This window comes from Natator depressus, chromosome 3 (assembly GCF_965152275.1).
Source record: "Natator depressus isolate rNatDep1 chromosome 3, rNatDep2.hap1, whole genome shotgun sequence".
Lineage (NCBI taxonomy): Eukaryota > Metazoa > Chordata > Testudines > Cheloniidae > Natator > Natator depressus.
In genome coordinates this window covers 13,704,203-13,725,383 of record NC_134236.1, presented here as the reverse complement: position 1 = coordinate 13,725,383, position 21,181 = coordinate 13,704,203, and the positions used below count along the sequence as shown (strand labels likewise).

Genomic DNA, 21,181 nt, shown 5'->3' with positions numbered 1-21,181 from the left:
TCCCCAAGCGTCAGTTTCTTTGTCAGCACTTTGAGCGGCCGGCAGAAATCTCTTTCTTTTAGTCAGGAGAGAGTCTATATGTAAAGTCCTTTTACATTCCTTGATGATTATGTATGTGTTTCATAGCTCGTCATGCAGCAACATAAAGCCACTTGGCTCATTTGCTTGGTGCATTACTAATAAAGTTGGTAACAATTAAATCAACAGTAAGACAAACTGCTCTACATGGCTCTGCACCAGTAGCTGGGTAATCTCTAAATGTCATTTGTAAGATAGTAGAATGGTACGAAATATTTAGAAATAAATACTAATTAATAAATAAATAATAATAATAACAACGACAATATAAAGTTGCCTCTGCTTTGTGCCAATCATTGGCTCTTTTGGTTGCCTAGGCCCTATAAGATTTTAGTTGAGTTCACCTTACAGATTTTCACTTCACATTGGCTTTGAATGTTATCACCTTCATTAACATAAATCAAAAGCTGTGTTACCTTTGATAACGTTAGTTAGATGTTTCAGGTGGAGCAGGTAGAGACACCTAACGTTGAGGTTGCCTGACACTTTATTCTATTTGCCCCTGTTTTCAATTACTTACAACTTTGCCAGACTTAAAGTGTATAAAGTTCCTTGTGGTGTGAAGTGCAAATCCAGTGTTGGGGTTTTTTTTAGCAACAAGCCTCTAGCTGGATCTGTACAGGAAAACACAGCTGGGACATGGGCTCTTTGTTAGGGTATAATTTAACCAAGCCTGAATGGAGTTCCATGGAGGCAGAAATGGAACAGTCCTGGCCTCAACACTTCTCACCTACCCAATTTAATATTTCTGCTGCAAACCATGGAGGTATTAATACTCTTAGTTCAACATCTTTATTAATGATCTGGGTGATGGGGTGGATTGCACCCTCAGTAAATTCACAGATGACACTAAGCTGGGGGGAGAGGTAGATACGATGGAGGGTAGGGATAGGGTCCAGAGTGACCTAGACAAATTGGAGGATTGGGCCAAAAAGAATCTGATGAGATTCAACAAGGACAAGTGCAGATCCTGCACTTAGGAAGGAAAAATGCCATGCACCACTACAGGCTGGGGATTGAGTGGCTAAGCAGCCGTTCTCCAGAAAAGTGGATGAGAAGCTGGATATGAGACAGCAGTGTGTCCTTGTTGCCAAGAAGGCTAATGGCATATTGGGCTGTATTAATAGGAGTATTGCCAGCGGATCGAGGGAAGTGATTATTCCCCTCTATTCAGCACTGGTGAGGCCACACCTGGAGTATTGTGTCCAGTTTTGGTCCCCCCACTACAGAAAGGATGTGGACAAATTGGAGAGAGTCCAGCGGAGGGCAACAAAAATGATTAGGGGGCTGGGGCACATGACTTACGAGGGGAGGCTGAAGGAACTGGGCTTATTTAGTCCGCAGAAGAGAAGAGTGAGGGGGGATTTGATAGCAGCCTTCAGCTACCTGAAGGATTTCCAAAGAGGATGCAGCTAGGCTGTTCTCAGTGGTAGTAGATGACAGAACAAGAAGCAATGATCTCAAGTTGCAGTGTGGAACGTCTATGCTGGATATTAGGAAACACTATTTCACTATGAGGGTGGTGAGGCACTGGAATAGGTTACCTAGGGAGGTGGTGAAATCTCCATCCTTAGAGGTTTTTAAGGCCCGGCTTGACAAAGCCTTAGCTGGGCTGTTTTAGTTGGTGTTGGTCCTGCTTTGCTGAGGGTGCAATCAGTCCCATCATCCAGATCATTAATAAAGATGTTGAACAAAACTGGTCCCAGGACCGACCCCGGGACACTCCGCTTGATACTAGCTGCCAACTAGACTTCGAGCCATTGATCACTACCCGTTGAGCCCGACGATCTAGCCAGCTTTCTATCTACCGTATAATCCATTCATCTAATCCATACTTTTTTAACTTGCTGGCAAGAATACTGTGGGAGACGGTATCAAAAGCTTTGCTAAAGTCAAGATATATCACATTCACCGCTGTCCCCATATCCACAGGGCCAGTTATCTCATCATAGAAGGCAATCAGGTTGGTCAGGCATGACTTGCCCTTGGTAAATCCATGTTGACTGTTCCCGATCACCTTCCTCTCCTCCAAGTGCTTCAAAATGGATTCCTTGAGGATCTGCTCCACGATTTTGCCGGGGACTGAAGTGAGGCTGACTGGTCTGTAGTTTTTCGCATTCTCTTTCTTCCCTTTTTTAAATGTGGGCAATATATTTGCCTTTTTCCAATCGTCCGGGACCTCCCCCCATTGAAAAATGAAAACCTGTAAAGTGAATCCCACTGAAATATTATAAGGCCTGTATGACATTGGATCGGGTCATCTGTTTCACTGCCCATTTCAAAGAGATCTGAAAACATATGTGGCCATCCTCCTAACTATCAAATTAAGTGTAGAGAATAATCAGGTATGGTGCAGAGGATACAGCTGTTCTATCTTACTACTCCAAAAAATTATCAATATTATTAGTTGCAAACCTAGTAAAAGACTCAAGTCACTTTATGTTGAGGCATGATAAGCCATGAAACAAGAACGGAATCATCCAGGAATGTGAAAAGATTGTACTTAAATAAATTCTGACTTCAAAATGAACATTTTTGTAGGCAGCTCAAAGTGCTGTCAAGTGACAAACTGGTAGTCAAGTAAAAAGAAGAGGAGTACTTGTGGCACCTTAGAGACTAACAAATTTATGTGAGCATAAGCTTTTGTGAGCTACAGCTCACTTCATCAGATGCATGCAGTGAAAAATACCGTGGGGAGATTTATACACATAGAGAACATGAAACAATGGGTGTTACCATACACACTGTAACAAGAGTGATCAGGTAACATGAGCTATTACCAGCAGGAGAGTGGGGGGGGGGAACCTTTTGTAGTGATAATCAAGGTGGGCCATTTCCAGCAGTTGACAAGAAAGGCTGAAGAACAGAAGGGGGGGGGAATAAACATGGGGAAATAGTTTTACTTTGTGTAATGACCCATCCACTCCCAGTCTTTATTCAAGCCTCAGTTAATTGTATCCAGTTTGCAAATTAATTCCAATTCAACAGTCTCTCGTTAGAGTCTGTTTTTGAAGTTTTTTTGTTGAAGGATTGCCACTTTTAGGTCTGTAATCGAGTGACCAGAGAGATTGAAGTGTTCTCCAACTGGTTTTTGAATGTTATAATTCTTGACATCTGATTTGTGTCCATTTATTCTTTTACGTAGAGACTGTCCAGTTTGGCCAATGTACATGGCAGAGGGGCATTGCTGGCACATGATGGCATATATCACACTGGTAGATGTGCAGGTGAACAAGCCTCTGACAGTGTGGCTGATGTGATTAGGCCCTACGATGGTGTCCCCTGAATAGATATGTGGACACAATTGGCAACGGGCTTTGTTGCAAGGATAGGTTCCTGGTGACTACCATTAGGGAAGGATACGAAGTCATGCAAAGTTTCACAAGGACCACAGCACAAGGAGGTCTAAAGGAAGAGGCCTGCAGAAGTAGGTTGCTGATCAGAGCTAAATCAGTAGGTGTTCAGTGTGTATCCCAAGACATTTTGCACTAACCACTGTGACCTAATGTGCCTTACACAAACTGGGATGGCACAAGATGTTTTGCATGAAGATCATGGAATTTGTAGAGAGAAAGCTGGAGGAACCCATGAGAAATGCCTCTTTTTGTCATTGGTAGGGTGACCGTATGTCCAATTTTGGCCAGGACAGTCTCTTTTTTAAGCCCTGTTCCAGCCATCCTGACTTTTTAAGCAAAACTGGGCATTTGTCCCATTTGCTTTTGCCAACTTGATCAGTTGCTGAGAACTAATGGGACAAATGCCCACTTTTGTCAAAAAAGTGGGCTGTGGAGGAACATGGGGTGTGTGTGTTGAATGGCGATGTCAGCACCATGCAGGGGGATGTAGGGCTTGGGTGGGGGGCAGGCAGTGCTCGGGTGAGCAGTGACGCCAGCCCCTCTGGGTAGGGGAGTGCAGGGCTTGGAGGGGGCCTCGGGCCAGCAGCTCGGGCCTGCACGAGGCGGGTAGAAGGGGTCGGGCTAGCCCCAAGTGGTGTCCCGTTTTCCCTTTGGGAGATATGGTCACCCTAGCCATTGGATGATGAGAAGGGACAGCTCGTATTCAGGTTGGATGTTTCCAATCTTTGCCAGAATCATGGGTCATTTTCTGATTGGTCCAGGTCAGTTTTAACGAGAAGTCAAGCCATGACACCCTTCAGAAACTGCATAAAACAGACTGTTTTGATCAAAGTGTTGATTCCTAAAGCCAAAATAACTGAATGAGAGAGAGGGAGAGCACCTGACATCACTTGGTCACTGAGAGCACTCCCTGTCTAGTAACAACTCAAGTCTCTTTCCTGAGAAGCAATTTAGTAAATTGATCCTTTTAAGTCCTACAGTCCTACCTAAGGCAACAACTGCAAAATCCAGGAAGAGGATGTAACTATCATGACCCCCTGAGTGAATGAACTTTCTATCTAAATTGAGAAACCAGTCAGTGCTACCATGAGGCTGAGCTGGAGAATTCACTTTCATGCTCCTTTCAATGGATAAGTCACAAATGTAACCCTTCTGCCAGGCCGAGTTGATAGCAGCAAGGGCTGGGTTCAGTACACAGGGGTTCCCTCTCATCAAAGCAAATGCAAAACTGGCTCGAGCCCCCACCCAGTGACCTGGGAAAAGCTTACACACACACCTGGGCGCCTCAAAGAGGCAATACTTCCCCTCTCGCAAGCACAGAGTCTTGGTGTAGCAGAGAATCTTTAATAACGTGAGGTAAACAACATCAGCATTAAATTGGGAAAACACCACAACTAGGGTTCATCAACCAAACCATGAGCAAAGACCCACCCCAGCAAATTGGGCCATGTCCTTTCCCTCGAGTTCTTGAGTCCCACAACCAAACGTCTCTTGAGTCCAGCAATCCTGAAATCACCCAAAGTCCAAAATGTCCACAACCCCAAAAGTCCAGCCCCAGAGTTCAAAAGTTCATCTGTAGAGTGTTACTCCCCAGTCTGGGTAAAAATGTGCGTGTGTGTGTGGGGGGGAAAGAGGTAAGGGGCACCTTACGTGACCTGAAGCTGACTGCCCCACAGCTCTTCACTCTGATCCGCTCCACAAGCTGCTCTGCTCTGCTAGCCATCCCACGAACTGCTCCACTCCACATCACACAAGCAGCTCCTGCCGTCCCCTGAACTGCTCCACCAGCCCATCCATAAACAGCTCTGCTGCACTCTATAGCTTCAGGCTCCCCACAACTTGACACAGTGCTCAGCAATTTCCATTCTTAGTAATTTTAGCTCTTTAGTGATTTCAGCTTGTAGTAGTGGGAGCCTTAGTGGTGGTGCACCATAAGGCCAAAGTGATTCAGCACAGTACTTGTAGCTAGACTCTTAATAGACCTAAAATTAGCTCTGACATTCTACAGTAGAGAGAGACAGAGGTGCAATTGGTGTTTCAGGCCCTCACAAAGGCACCCACACCACTAGGTACTAATACCTATCTCCAGCCTCTCTCCATTCACAGAGTTTTGGAACCCATGTCCCTTACCTAGCAAGTACTACTTAGATAATGGCGAGTCTCTCCATCATAACAAAAGGCCAAGTACAGTTCCACTGTCCTTGATTTCCATAATCAGGGTAATAACAATTTATTCTTCCTGCCCCAATAACAGAGACACTGGGGATCCCACAGCAGCCAAAGTGACCATTTGGGCAGCTATGGCCTCATTCTAGGCGGGGTGGGTGTGCCTATGCAAATGAGATCGGCCCCTGAAGTTCTTTTCCACAACTTGCCACACCTCACCACCAGATGTCAGGGTGGAGCTCATCCTGACTCTGCTTACACAAAAATACATGTGTTTTGTTTCCCAAATGAAAACTTGGTTATTTTAAAGCTGAATACTCCTCTGAAAGTATGTACCTGAGTTAAAACCATGTAAATGGCTAAAATGTGTGATATATACTTGCATTTCTCTGAGAAATTGAATCCTTGTTGTTTCAAAATTGTGGTAACTCAATATGTGATTCAGATTGTTGAAGTCTAGAAATAGCTGTAACAGGAAACTGCACTTATCAACAGTGAAAGATTGCGCAGAGAAAGGCTGAGTAAAGCCTAATAATCTTACAGATTTGTGGTCAAGAGATATTGACATCTTCTTGCACAAAAAGAGGAAGAAGCTGTCAATTGTCTTGTAAACTAATGATCTTTACCACTATTTGATTATATAGTTAAAGTTGCCTAAGAGCAAACAGTGTTCATCAAATTCCAGAGAAACAGGAATGGTTTAAATCATTATTTGCACACTACCCTGGGGAGTCTTCACTACATGGACAAACCCTCATAGATCCTCACCTCGCTCGCTATCAACTCTCTTTACACCCTAAGAAAGGCCTCAATCACTCCCAGCTGCCCAAGCCCTCTTAAACCCACCCCCATCTCCTCCAGATGTCAAGCGTCCTTCAAGTTATGTCTCCAGTGGACGTGGAGGTGTAATTTTGGCTAGCCACCCCAAGAAAGTGTCCGGAGTTTCAGATGGGATCATACTCAGCCTGTTCCACCCCTTGCACTTCCATGGCTATACTTCCATTTTTAATGCGCTAGCTCCATCAGAGTGTGTGTGGTACATCTACCTGAACTGGAAATGACCCCTTAAGCCCCAGTGTAAACATACCTTTAGAAGATGTGAAAGCTGATAAGCTCTGTGCAGCTAGGGAAGGGAGAGATCACGATTCCGTCATCTATATGCATGTATCCCTTCTGCCCGTCAGAGTTGGCAGCAACAAGGGCCGGGTTCAATATCTAGGGGATCCATTCCAACAACACAATGCAAACTGGCTCGAGCCCCCGCCCAGTGACCTGGGACAAATATATACCACCCCCGCTGGGCGCCTCCAAGAGGCAATACTTCCCCTCTCGCAAGCACATAGTCTGAGTGTAGCAAAAAGCCTTTTAATAACAGAGAGAAACAATGTGTCATTATGTTGGGGAAACACCACCACCACCAACAGGATTCCTAACACAACCCATGAGCAAAAAACCCACCCCAAGCAAATTGGGGCATGCCCTTTCCCTTTGGTTCTTGAGTCCAGCAATCCCAAATCACCCAAAGTCCCAAAAGTCCAATGACCCAAAAGTCTCTGTCCCTGGTCAGGGCAGCCCCAGAGTTCAAAAGTTTATCTGCAGAGCTTTACCTCCCAACCTGGGTGGAGATGGGGGCAGGGGGTAAGAGGCACCTTACATGATCTGAAGCTGATCACCCCACAGCTCCATAGACCTTTGCTCCGCTCCGCTCCACCAGCCGCCCACGAACTCCTTCGCTCCGCTCCACGGCCCACAAGCAGCTCCCGCCATCCCACAAACTGCTCCACCAGCCGGTCCACAAGGCACTCCAGCCATCCCGCAAACTGCTCCACAATATATCTTCAGGCTCCCCCACTACTTAACACAACACTTAGTGATTTCAGCTCTTAGTCAGTTCAGCTTGTAGTAGGGGAGCCTCAGTGCTGGTGCACTACCAGCCCAAAGTGAGCTCAGCAGCCTGTAACTAGACTTCTAATGGAATCAAAATTAGCTCTGATATTCCACAGTGGAGAGAGGAGAAAGTACAATTAGCATGTAAGGCTCTCACCAAGGGGTCCATACCACCAAGTATTAATACTCATCCCCAGCCTCTCTCAAGTCACAGAGTTTTGGAACCCATGTCCCTTGCCTAGCGAGTGCTACTTAGTTGATGGTGAATCCCTCCATCATAACGAAAGGCCAAGTAAAGTTCCAAGCACAGTTCCCATAATCAGGGTAATAACAATTTATTCTTCCTGCCCCAATAACAGAGACACTGGGGATCCCACAGCAGCCAAAGTGACCATTTGGGCAGCTATGGCCTCATTCTAGGCGGGGTGGGTGTGCCTATGCAAATGAGATCAGCCCCTCACCACCAGATGTCAGGGTGGAGCTCATCCTGACTCTGCTTACATGCATTTCTAAAGTGTCTTTCACTGGCACTCCTGACTCTCAACCACTCGATGACGGCAGCAGCAAAAAGATGCTCCTGCTAATTGAGCATCAACCTTGAAGTAGGAACCTGCTGTCTCACAGTGCAGCCTGCTGGACTTTAGTGACAGAACTGCGAAGACAATCGCAATCTGCCTAGTTAAAGGCTGTGATCAACTTTCAGATGGAGATCCCCCACATTTAAAGACTTAAAAAAATATCTATGTGACAATTCTGATGCATGGTGGAATGGGTGAGGTTGGTTTCAGGGAACCTTCGAGGAAGGATCCAATTTGAATTTTGGGAAATCATATCACCAATTGAAGTAGACAAAATATTTCCTTTTTCTAAATTGTTCTCATCTTTTTATGGACAATCATGTGCTTAAATATGATCTCACTTTTACACCAGTTTACACAAGGGTCTGATGGTTTCAATAGAGTTACTCCTGATTTACAGCAGTCAATGTAACAGGGAGCAGAATCAGGCCTTAGACCTTAATGCAGATTGGTCTAATTTCCTCTGCTGTCCTCAATGTGGATGATGAGTTTTGAAACAGAGGGACGGTCTAGTTGCCATGGAGTTCCACGCTGGGTAACACTGTACAATCGATCTGTGACCGAACCCAGCTCCTCTGACACCACAAACTGAAAGGATTTGTAACAGTTATAAGAAATAAATATCTACCCAAAAGAGCTCATTGAAACCTACAGAGATGTGTGGACCATCATCTATCAACACCCATGTGTGGTATTAACATGCAATAAGGACTTCTTTAGTGTATTTTATTTAATTTGTTATTTTAAAAAAGATAAACAAGATGGATTTCTGAAGAGAATAATGCTAGAAAGAGCCCCCTTGCCTCCCACCAACACATATACACACACACTGCAAGAATATGATCTCATACCAGGTTGCTTTTATTAAAAGGAGAATAACAAATCTTATATGGGGGACACAAGGGCTCCCTTCTGGAATTTCTCCAGCTCACAAGGTTCTTTATAGCCCACATAAGCAGCACTTCAGGGTTCCATTGAAGCAGGATCTGATGATTTTAGAAGCAAGTGGCTGTCTGCCAGATTCCCAGAGATCCTGATTAGACAATCAGTCAAAAAAATCTCCTGTATAAAGAAAAGAATCAGATTTTGTGATGTTTTCCCACAGAACAGGGATAATACGATGTTTGATTTCAAATCAGTTACACAGGAGGAATTGCCTAGTCACTCTGTGGTGGGCAAAGAGGTCCCTACTGTGACATTGTGTTACTGAGTATTAATGGGGATAGTCAGGTGTGTCTAATCAGGTGAACTGGCTGCCTATAAAATCTATACGGCAGAAAAGCACGACTCACATCCGGGTACAGTTGTTCTATCACACACACCTTGTGCACAGCTGAAGCTAAAATGACAGATAATTACTTGGATGATAAAGAACTTACTCTTAAAGAATGAAGGGAAATTCCAGTTCTGTCTGAAGGCCAACTCTGTTCAGGTGATAGTTGCATATGAGCAGCTGCTAGCCTGGCCACTCTAGCCTAGTTCCCTGTCTCTCCCTCTGCAACCACAAAGGGCTACCAGCTTCACATCTCCTGCATATTTGGTGTTTTAGTAGGTGGGAAAATCTCTCACCCTCCCAATTGCTTCTCTGAAATCTGTCCCAGCTATAACTTTAATTTGCCCATGGTGGGTATCCTGTGTAGCAGGGTTTGGCAAGGTTTGGCATGCGGTCCATCAGGGAAAGCAGCTGATGGGCTGGGATGGTTTGTTTACCTGCAGCGTCCGCAGGTTCGGCCGATCGCAGCTCCCATGGGCCGCGGTTTGCCTTCCCCGGCCAATGGGGGCTGTGGGAAGCGGCTGCCAGCACATCCTTCGGCCCCCGCCACTTCCCGCAGCCCCCATTGGCCGGGAACGGAGAACTGTGGCCAGTGGGAGCTGCGATCGGCCGAACCTGCGGAAGCTGCAGGTAAATAAACTGTCCCAGCCAACCAGCGGCTTTCCCTGACAGGCTGCGTGCCAAAGATTGCTGATCCCTGGTCTAGAACCTATCCTTTCAGAACCCCTGGGAGACACCCATATCCAATGATGATTCCCAGTGACAGCTATTTTGAGGTTGTTATATTATATTAGTGTGAGCTTTGCTGAAATTGTATGATGCTAGGTCTTTTTATCAGAATCTTGTGCAGTACTAAATACAAACTCTTTACAAACGTATAAGCATATTACAGTTACAAACTTACTTTGATCAACCGAACTTGTCATGTCATCAAAAATTTAATTAGGTCTATTTAAGAAGATCTTGTGTGCATGTTGACAGTCATTAATTATATTCCAATGGGAGCTGCTGGAAGTGGCGGCCAGCACGTCCCTTGGCCTGCGCCGCTTCCAGCAGCTCCCATGGGCCTGGAGCAGCGAACCGTGGCCACTGGCAGCCGCGATGGGCCGAACCTGCGGGTGCGGCAGGTAAACAAACCGGCCCGGCCCGCCAGGGGCTTTCCCTGTGCAAGCGGTGGAACAAGTTTGGGAACCACTGGACTAGACAGTAGTTCACCGTCCTTATGTAACATCAGTACATCATCCAGCTTTTTTCCAAATACTGAACAGAAATATTTATTGAACACTTCAGCCTGCTCTGCATCATTATTAACGATTTTATCACCTCCAGGGAATGGACCTATACCATTGTTAGGGTTTCTATTATTCCTGATATTTTAAAAAATGATTTCTTATCCTTAGCCCTGCCAGCCATAGATTCCTCCCTGATGTCCTTAGCTTCCTTTATCATATTTCTACACTTCATGACTTCTAATTTATATTGATTACTATCTACTTCCCCTGTTTCCCATTTGTTACAGATATTGTTTCATTTCTAATTGTTGCCTTCACTTCCCCAGCAGACTGATATAGAGGAGACACAGCCCCCACACTCTCTTGTGGAGACTTTTGTTGCTTCTGCTTGATTTCACTCCTCTAAAATATAAAAGCAGTTTTTGACAACAGGGTGTCTTGGCTCCAACCCCTGCCCATATATGATGCTTCAGCAGCAGAAGGAGGCTGTAAAAGAAAGACAAGGGGCTGGCAAAGAATTCGCTCAAAGCATGAGCAGCACACGACTGCCATAATAGGGCTATGCTGTCCCTGTTGCAAGCACTGGAGTTGGGGTGGTGCTGGAGATGTTGCTGGAGGGTCTGAGGTGGCAATCCCTGTAGCACTGAGCACTGCAGAGAAGTGGGGCAGCTCCAGGCTGCAGAGTTGCCCACAGGCATCCTGAGTAAAGCTGATATAAGGAAGAACAGCCACAGGGGTGATTCTAATATATTCTGGGACCACTCCCACCCCCACATGGCCTAGAACGTGGGCTGTGCCATAAGCATTGAACCTCCAAAAGCATTAAACAACAGCTTGGATGTAAGAAGGAGAGGAACAGGTATTTCTGTTCACACTGCAATGTCTGCCTTGTGGAATGCTGAACTTACCTTCGACAGCAAACGCCCTGTGGATAGCAACTTCTAATGTGCACAGAATTGGACGGACATCTTAAAGGGAAGCAGGCACCTCCAAGCTCTCCACACGCCAAGCTGCTCCTCTCAGCCTGGGAGAATTCTACACAAAGAAAAAGAGTCTTAATCATCATTCTGCAGAGTAGGGTAAATAAGGGCTGGAGTCCAGGATGACAGGCATTTCTCATTCACTGAGACCTGACCACTTCAGCCCCAATATCTTCCAGTGCAAAAGTTTATGACGACTTTAGTACTATTTAAATGGCTGTAGTTCTGTGGACATTCAATTGCAGCCCCTAAGAAGAGAATGGAGAAAGTTATTGAAATGGGGCACTGGCTTTCTGACTGCTGAGTCGAGAACTGTAGCTCTGAGCACTTGCGTCCTTCACTGCCCCATGCCTTTAAGGGATGGAAAACAAATATCTGCCTACATCACCCACTTTCTTTAGTGGCTGCTGCTGTGTTTTGGATCCCCCTGGCTCTAATTGTGATATGCCAGGCAGTATGATAAAGTCAATTTGCCTAAGTAGGGTTGAATTGGCTCAGAACTGGGTTGGATGATGACAACTTTTTGAAACAGAAGGGCTTGAAAAAGTCCCTTCTGGTTTGAAAGTCTGACTGTCTGTGAGACTCTGCACAGATTTCTTTCTGTAAACTCATTCACGAATACTTTCTTCACAACCAATTGCCAGTTTTAGGTTATACGTGAAGAGCCTGCCATTTTGAAAAGGCAGCCCCAATGTGCAGAGCCGAATCTTTTGGACTATTTCGGTTAGAACATTTTTAACTGGAGGTTGTTTTGTTTTCACCAAACTATCTACAACCAACAGATCGAAACCTGAACCCTAAAATGATGCACTGTCATGGTTACAAACACTGGCCCACTCCCAGATAATATAATTTTAGAAATAAAGCTAAGCACATAGCTGTGGTAGGTTCTGAGAGATAATGGGGCTACAACACTGGGATGAGGGGCTGCCATTTTAGAGATCTGGGTTCTGTTCCCAGCTGTGTAACCTCTCAGGGGGACATGAGGCCTGACTTTATGATACAGGCTGTGAAAGGCACAGAATTACTAACAGTTGTCAGCAGCAGAAGTTATATTTTAAGTTATTGTCTCCTGGCCTCCAGCCCTACGCACCTTCTCCTAGACCAAAGGGAATATGGAAAGGGGTTGGCCAGACTTCATTTGGTCTGTGTCCCATCTGGATGGTCAGTTCTGTGATTGCCTCATTATAGGAAGAGTATGTGCAATATGGATAGAAGGTGGGGTGGTTAAAGCAGCAAGAGCTGAGGAAAATACTAAGGGAAATTTAGATTTTTTTTTTATCGGTCATAATTTAGTCAAATCTCAGTGCTTTTTCTTGGGGGCAGGGCACTAAAGCTCATAAGAAAAAAGTCAGAAAAGTGTTTCTAACTGAAAGTGTTAGGCAACTTTAGTATGGGCTCACAGATGACCCTCTATATCATTCCTCATTTTCATTTACATCTTACCTGAGACACCCTGGAGCACCAAGAAGACAACAGTAAAGAGCAGGTAAAGGATCTTCATTGCTGAAGGTTGGCTGGGAACTCAGCGTCACTGAAGAGAAGAGATTCCAAGACAGCAAGGAGACAGAGTCCCTGTATTTGCTGGAGAGTGGGGATTATGATATACTGAGTTCTAGAGATTTTGTTTTAATTTAAATGGCAATTATAGTATGTGTTCTGCTAGCAATAATAATGATCATATTCTAGACAGCATCCTAGATCTATCTCCTAGGAGGACTTCAGAGATATACAATTGTGTGATGCAAGATAAATTTAAAAACAGATGTTTCGTAAATAATTGTAATTAAGCAGTTACTTAATTTTGGGTTATTATGGAAATCTTGTTTCCCTGAGCCAAAATACAGATTGGAGAATTGTTGCACATTTATGTATTTTATTTGCAAAAAGAGAATGGAAAAGAATTAAGAAATTTCAGAAAGCGAAACAAAGATGGTTGGATGCTCATGTTTATGGAATTTATAAGAATGCATTCATCATGTGATGTTACCATTAACCAAGAATTAATCAATCACATCAATTAATTCTAGGTCTTATCACGGTCTTGTTACATTGGCAAACTTTACCTTAGCTCTGTATTGCACTGGGCAGGTGACTTTGGCACCAACACTGAACTATGACTTCTTTAATGCAGATTCTTATCCATTTCTATTCATGTTGTTTGCCAGTGGAATTATGGGAATACCTGCGGCAGTTCATCCAAGCAGTTACTTAAGTATTAAGAATGCCAAGTCAATTAGTTATCAAGCACTGAATTCCAACCAGAGAATGATTTAAACTAGAGGTTGTCAACCTTTTTAGAATCACGCCCCACCTTAGCATCCCCCTCCCAGCGCCCCCCACTTACAATAATTGGCACCGAGTATTGCTAATGCATTTGTTGTACCTAGTAACCTTTTTAAAAGAGCCTACATTAATATCTGCCCAGTTTTCAAAACTCAGTTAAAGCCTCAAAGAGTGCAGAGGGTATTGTGATCCAATGCGCCAGACGAGAAAGTCGCTCACTTGTAGGATTGCAAATGTGTAGCCATGAAGTAGGGCCAATTTTCAGAGAGTGGCTTTATATCCTGGCACGTGGGGTTGCAACGCCACTCACTCCAATCTGGCCTGGCTGCCCCTCAGGTATGACCCTGTGGGCCAGGTTGCAATGTCACTCACTCAAACTCTCAAACTGGGCCCAGCCACCCCAATACCTCTCAAATTCGAAACAGGCATGCCTCCATCATGAACGGGGGAGGGGAGAAGCTAGGCTAGATTGGAGTGAATGGCATGGTGACCCTGTATAATTATTAGAAGGCTTGCCTCTACCCCCTAGGAAGTTTGACACATCCCCTTAGTTGAGAACCTCTGATTTAAATGACATGTTTCAGAGTAGCAGCCGTGTTAGTCTGTATTCGCAAAAAGAAAAGGAGTACTTGTGGCACCTTAGAGACTAAACAATTTATCTGAGCATGAGCTTTCGTGAGCTACAGCTCACTTCATCGGAAGTGAGCTGTAGCTCACGAAAGCTCATGCTCAAATAAATTGGTTAGTCTCTAAGGTGCCACAAGTACTCCTTTTCTTTTTTCTGATTTAAATGATTCCTATTTCTCTGGAATTTTACTAGTATCTATGGCCACTGTGACTAAATAGTCAAAGTTACCACAATCTGAATATTTAGTCAACATGGTTTTCATTCCCCAGCCAATTCAAAGCTTCTTCCCCTTTTTGTCAAAGTGTGGAGTGGAGAATTATTGCACATTGACATATTTTATTAGCCAAGTCAGAATTTAAAGCAGTTAAGAAGTTACAGAAAGAAGAATAAAGATGGTTAGATGATCATGTTTATGAAATTTCCCAGCACGGACAGCCCCGGGCAGGAAGCTGGCCCTGCCCCTCACTATTTGCACTGGTGCATAAAGAGCGCGGGGCTGTCAGGCCAGGAAGTGCCCAAGCCGTATCAAGGAGGGTCCTGTTTCCTGTAGCTACTCCCGACTCCCTCGCTCCCTTTCTTCTTCTTCTTTCGTCCCCCTTTTCTCTCCTACACCCTCCTCTCTGCCCACCTTTGTTTCTCTCCTTCTTAACCCATTCTCTTTCCCTTAACTCCTGTCCTGTCTCCCTTTGTCCTTTCTCTCCTTGAACCCTTCTCCTTTCACTCTTCACCTTAACCCCTTCATCTGTTTCTTTCTTGTCTGTTTGCTCTTTTTCTCTCTCTTCCCTATCTTTTCTCTCCTCTCCTACCTTGCCTCTCATTCTTTCTCCCTTTTCTCATCCCTAACTCCAGAAATCTCTCAAATTGCAGTTCCCACAGTGTGAATGTTAATCAGTGGCTGATTAACTAACACAGCACTACAAGGGGAGCACACTGGGCATTCAAATATCCAGGATTTCCGGATAAAGGGAATTCAAATAACTGGCATTATCCTGTAGATGGTTTTAACTCAGGTAGTTTTAAAATTACCATGTTTTCATTTGGGCAAATAAAACACATGTATTACTGCTACTTATCCCTCAAAACTGGCATGAAGGTGTGTTCTCTGGTTCAGCCTCACAGTAGCCCTGGGTAGTTTCTTGAGATTACAACATCTTGTTCTTGTTCTCTTTCTGGATTTCACAGCCATCTCCCTAGACAGGACTTTAAAGGAAGAGTTAATGGGGTGATTTTCAGGGAAGCAACTTTAGAAGTTACCAGACAGAGGGTGCTCTCAGTAGCCAGGTGATGGCAGTCCTGCTCACCGTCTCTCTGATCCAGATTTATGAGCTTCAGGGAGTGAGGCTTTGAACAGAACAGCCTGTTTTATACAGTTTCCGAGGGCTTGTTTTCTTCTTGGCAAAGCTGCTGTGGGCCAATCAGAAAGTGACCCCTGCTTCTGGAGAAGATTTGAAATGTCCAACCATAATTAGGATATTGGAATTCTTGCAACTTTATCTGTGGAAAATTTCATGGTCTTTGTGCAAAACATCTTGCGCCCTCCCGGATTGCGCAAGACACGTTAGGCCACAGAGGTTTGTGTAAAATGTCTTGGGACATATAACGAACACTTGCTGGTTTAGCTCTGGTCGACAATTTACTTCTTCAGGCCCCTTTCCGTTGGCCTCCCTGTGGTGTGGTCCTTGGCCAACTTGACACGACTCTGTGTCCTTCCCCAAGAAACAATTTCTCCATCAGCAGTTTGAGCTGCCAGCAGAAATGTCCATTTTGAAGGCAGGAGAGATTCTTTATGTAAAGTCCTTTCACATTCCTTGATGATTCTGTATGTGTTTCATAGCTCATCATGCTGCAGCATAAAGTCATTTGACTCATTCATTACTTACAATGTTTATTACAATTAAATCAATAGTTAGACAAATTGCTCTACATGGCACTGTACCAGCAGCTGGGTAATTTCTACATTTCATTTGTAAATTAGTAAGATTGCATCATAAGTTTAAAAATACTAACAATTAAGAATAACAATATAATCTGTTTTTGCACCAGTCAAAATGCTGATTAGGCTTTGTTGCCGTCTAGGCTTTATTACATTTTAGTTGAGTTCACCTTACAAATTTTCACTTCATATTGGCTTCAAATTTATCACCTTCTTCAATATAAATCAAATGCTTTGTTCCCTGTGTTATAATTAGTTAGACATTATAGGTGGCACAGGTAACAACACCTAAAATTGAGGTTACTAGACACTTTCTTTCATTTGACACTGTTTTCAATTATTTATAACTTTTCCAAACTGAAAGTATTTACAGTTCTTGGTGCCATGAGGTGCAGATTGACTGTTGAGTTTGGTTTTTTTTTTAGCAACAAGTATCTAAGCCCTGCTGAGGAAAACACAGCTGGGAATGTTATTTTTGTTAGTTCAGAATTTAACCAAATCTGAATGGATTTCCATGGATGCAGCAAAGGAACCTTCCTGGCGTCAGGGCTGTTCACCTATCAAATTTCACATTTCTGCTGCAACCCATTGAGGCTTTAGAAGTCTTCAGAAAAGGAACTGGAAGAAGTTTAATAGAAAGAATTAGGCAACTGAACTCGAAGCTCAGAAATGTCCCTCTATATTACCCCTAGATTTTATTTACATCTTACCTGAAGCAATCTGGAGCACCAAGAACAACAAAGAGAAGGTAAAGGATCTTCATGGCAGAGGGTCATTGAGGATCTCAGGTCCCTAGACGGAAGAGACATCATGACAGAGAGGAGACAGAGCATCCCTGTATTTAGAGCACTGAGAATTGTGATGTGCTGAGTTGTAGAAATCTTGTTTTGCTCCAAGTGGTGTTTAAAACACACGTGCTGCAGTTAATAATAATGACTGTTATCCACACCGCACCAGAGTAGGTTACAGAAACGTAATTGGCAAGTCCCTGCTGCCTTGAAGAACTTACATTATGTATATTTAGACCTGGCGAATATCTACAGCCAGGTCCAAAGCCCCATGAGGTCAATGGAAAGACCCTCCATTGGCATCAGCAGGCTTTGGAGAGTCCCCTAGTGCAGATTGTTTCTCTTGTTCTGTTCCTTAGAAATCCATTTCTTTTACCTTTTTCAAAATAAGAAATAAAATAACATACCCTAAAAAGTCCCTATTCTGGGTTAGTGCCACACATGGGTGGTTATAGACCATGGTCCACACATCTCTGTATGTTTCAATGATCTCATGTGTGCAAATCTTTATTCCTCCTGTAACCCTTCTGCCAGGTGGTGTCGGCAGTAACAGGGGTACTTCTTATCATTGTGAAGCAGAACCAGCTCGAGCCCCCACCCAGAAATCTGGGGGTAAAAAACCACCACCTCGGGGCCCCTTTTAGAGGGAATAGTTCCCCAGTTGCAGGTACTGAGAGTGTGTATAAGAGAAGTAAATGTTTATTAAGAGAAGAAAATACAGCACAAATCTGGGAAAATGCTGCAACGATGACTTGAAAGAAAGCAAACAATAAGTAAAACACCCACTCTGCAGTATCTTGGGCAATAGTCCTTTGCCTCAGTTTCCCACAGTACAGTGTGAAAGTCCTTTAATACGCCGCTCCCTATTTCCCCCCGTGCCTCCCACTCATGGTTTGCTATCTGAGATCAGTGCCATCCCAGAGTCCAGGGGACCTCCCACCTCTGCGGCAAGGGGGGTTTGAGTGATGCCTCCATCTCTGGTCACCACTGTTTCTGCGGTCTGTGCCACTTCTTGTCAATGTCTCTGCCCCTCTCTCGGCCATTGTCACTGCCGCGGCTGGCTGCGGCCGCTGTCTCTGTCGGCCTCTCTGCCACGGCTCATTGCTGCCACTGTCACTGATGCCCCCAGCTGCTTGCCGTGTTCTGAGGTTCCACCACCGAGCCCAGTTCTTCGTGACTTCAGCTCTTCGTGACTTCACTGGGTAGTGGAAATCTCTCTGTTGCTGCCTCTTCTGTGTTGTCATTTCACTCCAGCACTGTCTCCACACCATGACACTGCCCCCTTAGGTCAGCTTATCATTGATGTCAGCTCTAGTGATCACTGAGAAAGAACCAGATCTCTCAATTGAGTCTAGTCACGTCTGTCTTTAAAAATTGGATGGGGAGGGTCAAATGGCTCCTAGAACCCTTTAAACTCTTAGGAACAAAGAAACAGGATGGGGGACTCTATCCTGGGAAGGAGTGATTCTGAAAAAGACTTGGGGGTGGTGGTCAATAATCAGCTGAACATAAACTTCCAGTGTGAAGCTGTGGCCAAAAGAGCTGATGCAATCCTGGATGCATAAACAGGGGCATCTCGAGAGGAAGTGGAGAGATTATTTGACCTCTGTATTTTGCACTGGTGGAATACTGTGTCTAGTGCTGGAGTCCATAGTTCCAAGAGGATGTTGATTACATTGAAGAGGTTTCAGAGAAGAGCCACAAGACTGATTAAAGGATTAGAAAGCATGCCTTATAGTGACAGACTCAAAGGATATGTCTACACAGCAATTAAACACCCTTGGCTGGCTTGGGTCACCTGGCTAGGGCTCACAGGGCTTGGGCTGTGGGGTTTAAAATTGCAGTGTAGATGTTTCTGCTCAGGCTGGAGCCTAGGCTCTGGGACCCTGTTCTCTCCTGTGTGTATTACTAGGTACAATAATGCTAAGCCTGGCTACCCACGAACACTTCTGCTCCAGCAGAGTTCTGGTGGCTACAGTAACAGGAGACAGGGAAGCGCACTAGAGGGCTTCCAGCTGTTTAAAAGGATATCACCCAATTCCTGTACACCACATAATATCCTCACCCACCAGACTCATGATTCATGGCTCACAGTATCTTCAGTGGTGTTACTGTTATTTTGTGATTTTACCAGGATTTGAGCCCTCTCTGTAAGGGGATGGAGGCTTAAAAATAGGAAAATAAACTAAAAACACATAGAATATTGATGAGTAGTGTATAAAAGAGATACACACCTGACACACACACACAGTCTGGTGCCAAGGCACTTCTCAGGGGAGCTGTTTCCTGAATTCATCTCTGAACCAAAGGTCTTCATCCACAGACCACTGACATCAAAGGAACTCTTTCCATTCACTTAAATCAGTTTTGTATCAGGCCAATGATGTTTAATTGGTGTAGATGTTCAGGAACTTGTCCTGGCCCAATGGAAGTCAATGACAGAACTCCCATTGGCTTCCCTGGGGCCAGGATGTCAACCAAGATTGTAATTTCTTCAAGACAAGGACTTGTCAACTGCAATGACGACACAGAAAACATGGACTGTATTACTACTAAAGGCACAGGCCAGAATCCTTGGCATAACTTCGTTCTAAATTCTTAAAACATGCCCAATGGCAGATGCAGTGCCTGTGGTTCATAGAGGAGTTACACTGAGCGACAGCGACAGGCACTAGCTAAGCTAACCACAAACTCTTACTAAGCTATGAAGTAACTTCATCTTATAACAGTTCGTTCTATATGATACGTTGTGTGCCTAGATGTTCCAAAAAGGGATACAGTAGATCCAGCTGTGAATTGATATGGCAGTATAATGTATAATTTTAGAAACTGTACAGAAAATTAAAATCTATCTTGAGCAGTCTGCAACAGAGCCATCAGCATGAGGAATTTTCATTGCCAAAGTGCTCATTAAAAAGAATATTGCAAGTACTTTAGACTATAGATATAACTAATCATTAGCAAAGTGATAACAAAGCTTTATTTTAGAATAAAGGAGGTGATACCCTCAGCTGATATGTTGTGAAACCAATGAAGAGTGAAAATCTGCAAAGTGACTCCCTCTGAAAAATGATTACAAGGCCTGTATGACACTTTGCCTGATCATCTGTCTGACTGTAGGTTCCAAAGAGATCTCATAACATATGTATCCAACCTTCTAACTATCAAATGAAATGTGGAGAACCATCAGGTGAGGATACAGCTGTTTATCTTATTACCCCATTAACTGTTATCAGTATTATTGGTGATGAACCAAGAAACCGAGTCAAATGCCTTTATGTTGCAGCATGATGAGCTATGAAACCAGAACAGAATCATTAAGGAAGCATTCAGGTGTGTTTGGCAAGGCTTGTTCTCTCCAAACACACATCCTGCTCCTGTCCATGGTTCTATTATCCTTTCCACAGGGACTCTTTTCTTTCACCTTTTGCTCTATCAGGATATGAGTCACTGCTCAAATAGTAATTCCTAGGATCACTCTACTTCCCTTTGTTGCAGTGTTAGCTGGGAAGGATGGTTTATAGCTCAGTCACTAGAGGAGAATGAGAAAGTCAGGGCTTAGTTCCTAGCTCTGCCACAAACTCCATGTGTGACTTTGGGCAAGTCACTCTGGGCCAGATTTGTAAAGGGTCAAAGGAGAAATCTGGGCTCTTTGTCTCTCTGGGACTCAGTTTCTCAGGGACAAATAGGGTTAATAATACTTCATCTATCTCATCTATTTTGATTGTAAGCCATTTGGAGAAGAGACCATCTTTTCCTAGGTACGTATACAGTGCCTAGAGCAATGGGGCTCTGATCCAGATTGAGGCCTCTAATCACGGTGATACTAATAATAGTGGAAAGTATGGTTTGAGCAATAAATACCCTGGGCTGCATAATAACAATCAGTCATTGACCACATCCACCTGCATCATGGCAGACCCTTGGGACAGGCCCACAGAACAAGCTCACACAAGAAAACTCATCAGATAATGTACCCAGTGTGTTTGGGACAGG

At 44.2% G+C, this 21,181-nt stretch overlaps 1 long non-coding RNA gene across 1 annotated transcript; it reads right to left on the bottom strand.

Moving 5' to 3' along the window:
• Positions 1-8,917: 8,917 nt before the first annotated feature.
• LOC141983756 (uncharacterized) lies at positions 8,918-15,801 on the bottom strand. The gene is made up of 4 exons (XR_012638498.1): positions 15,719-15,801; positions 12,997-13,134; positions 11,479-11,605; positions 8,918-9,127 (listed from the first exon to the last, which is right to left on the bottom strand). It is a non-coding gene; the product is annotated as an uncharacterized LOC141983756 (long non-coding RNA).
• Positions 15,802-21,181: the final 5,380 nt, after the last annotated feature.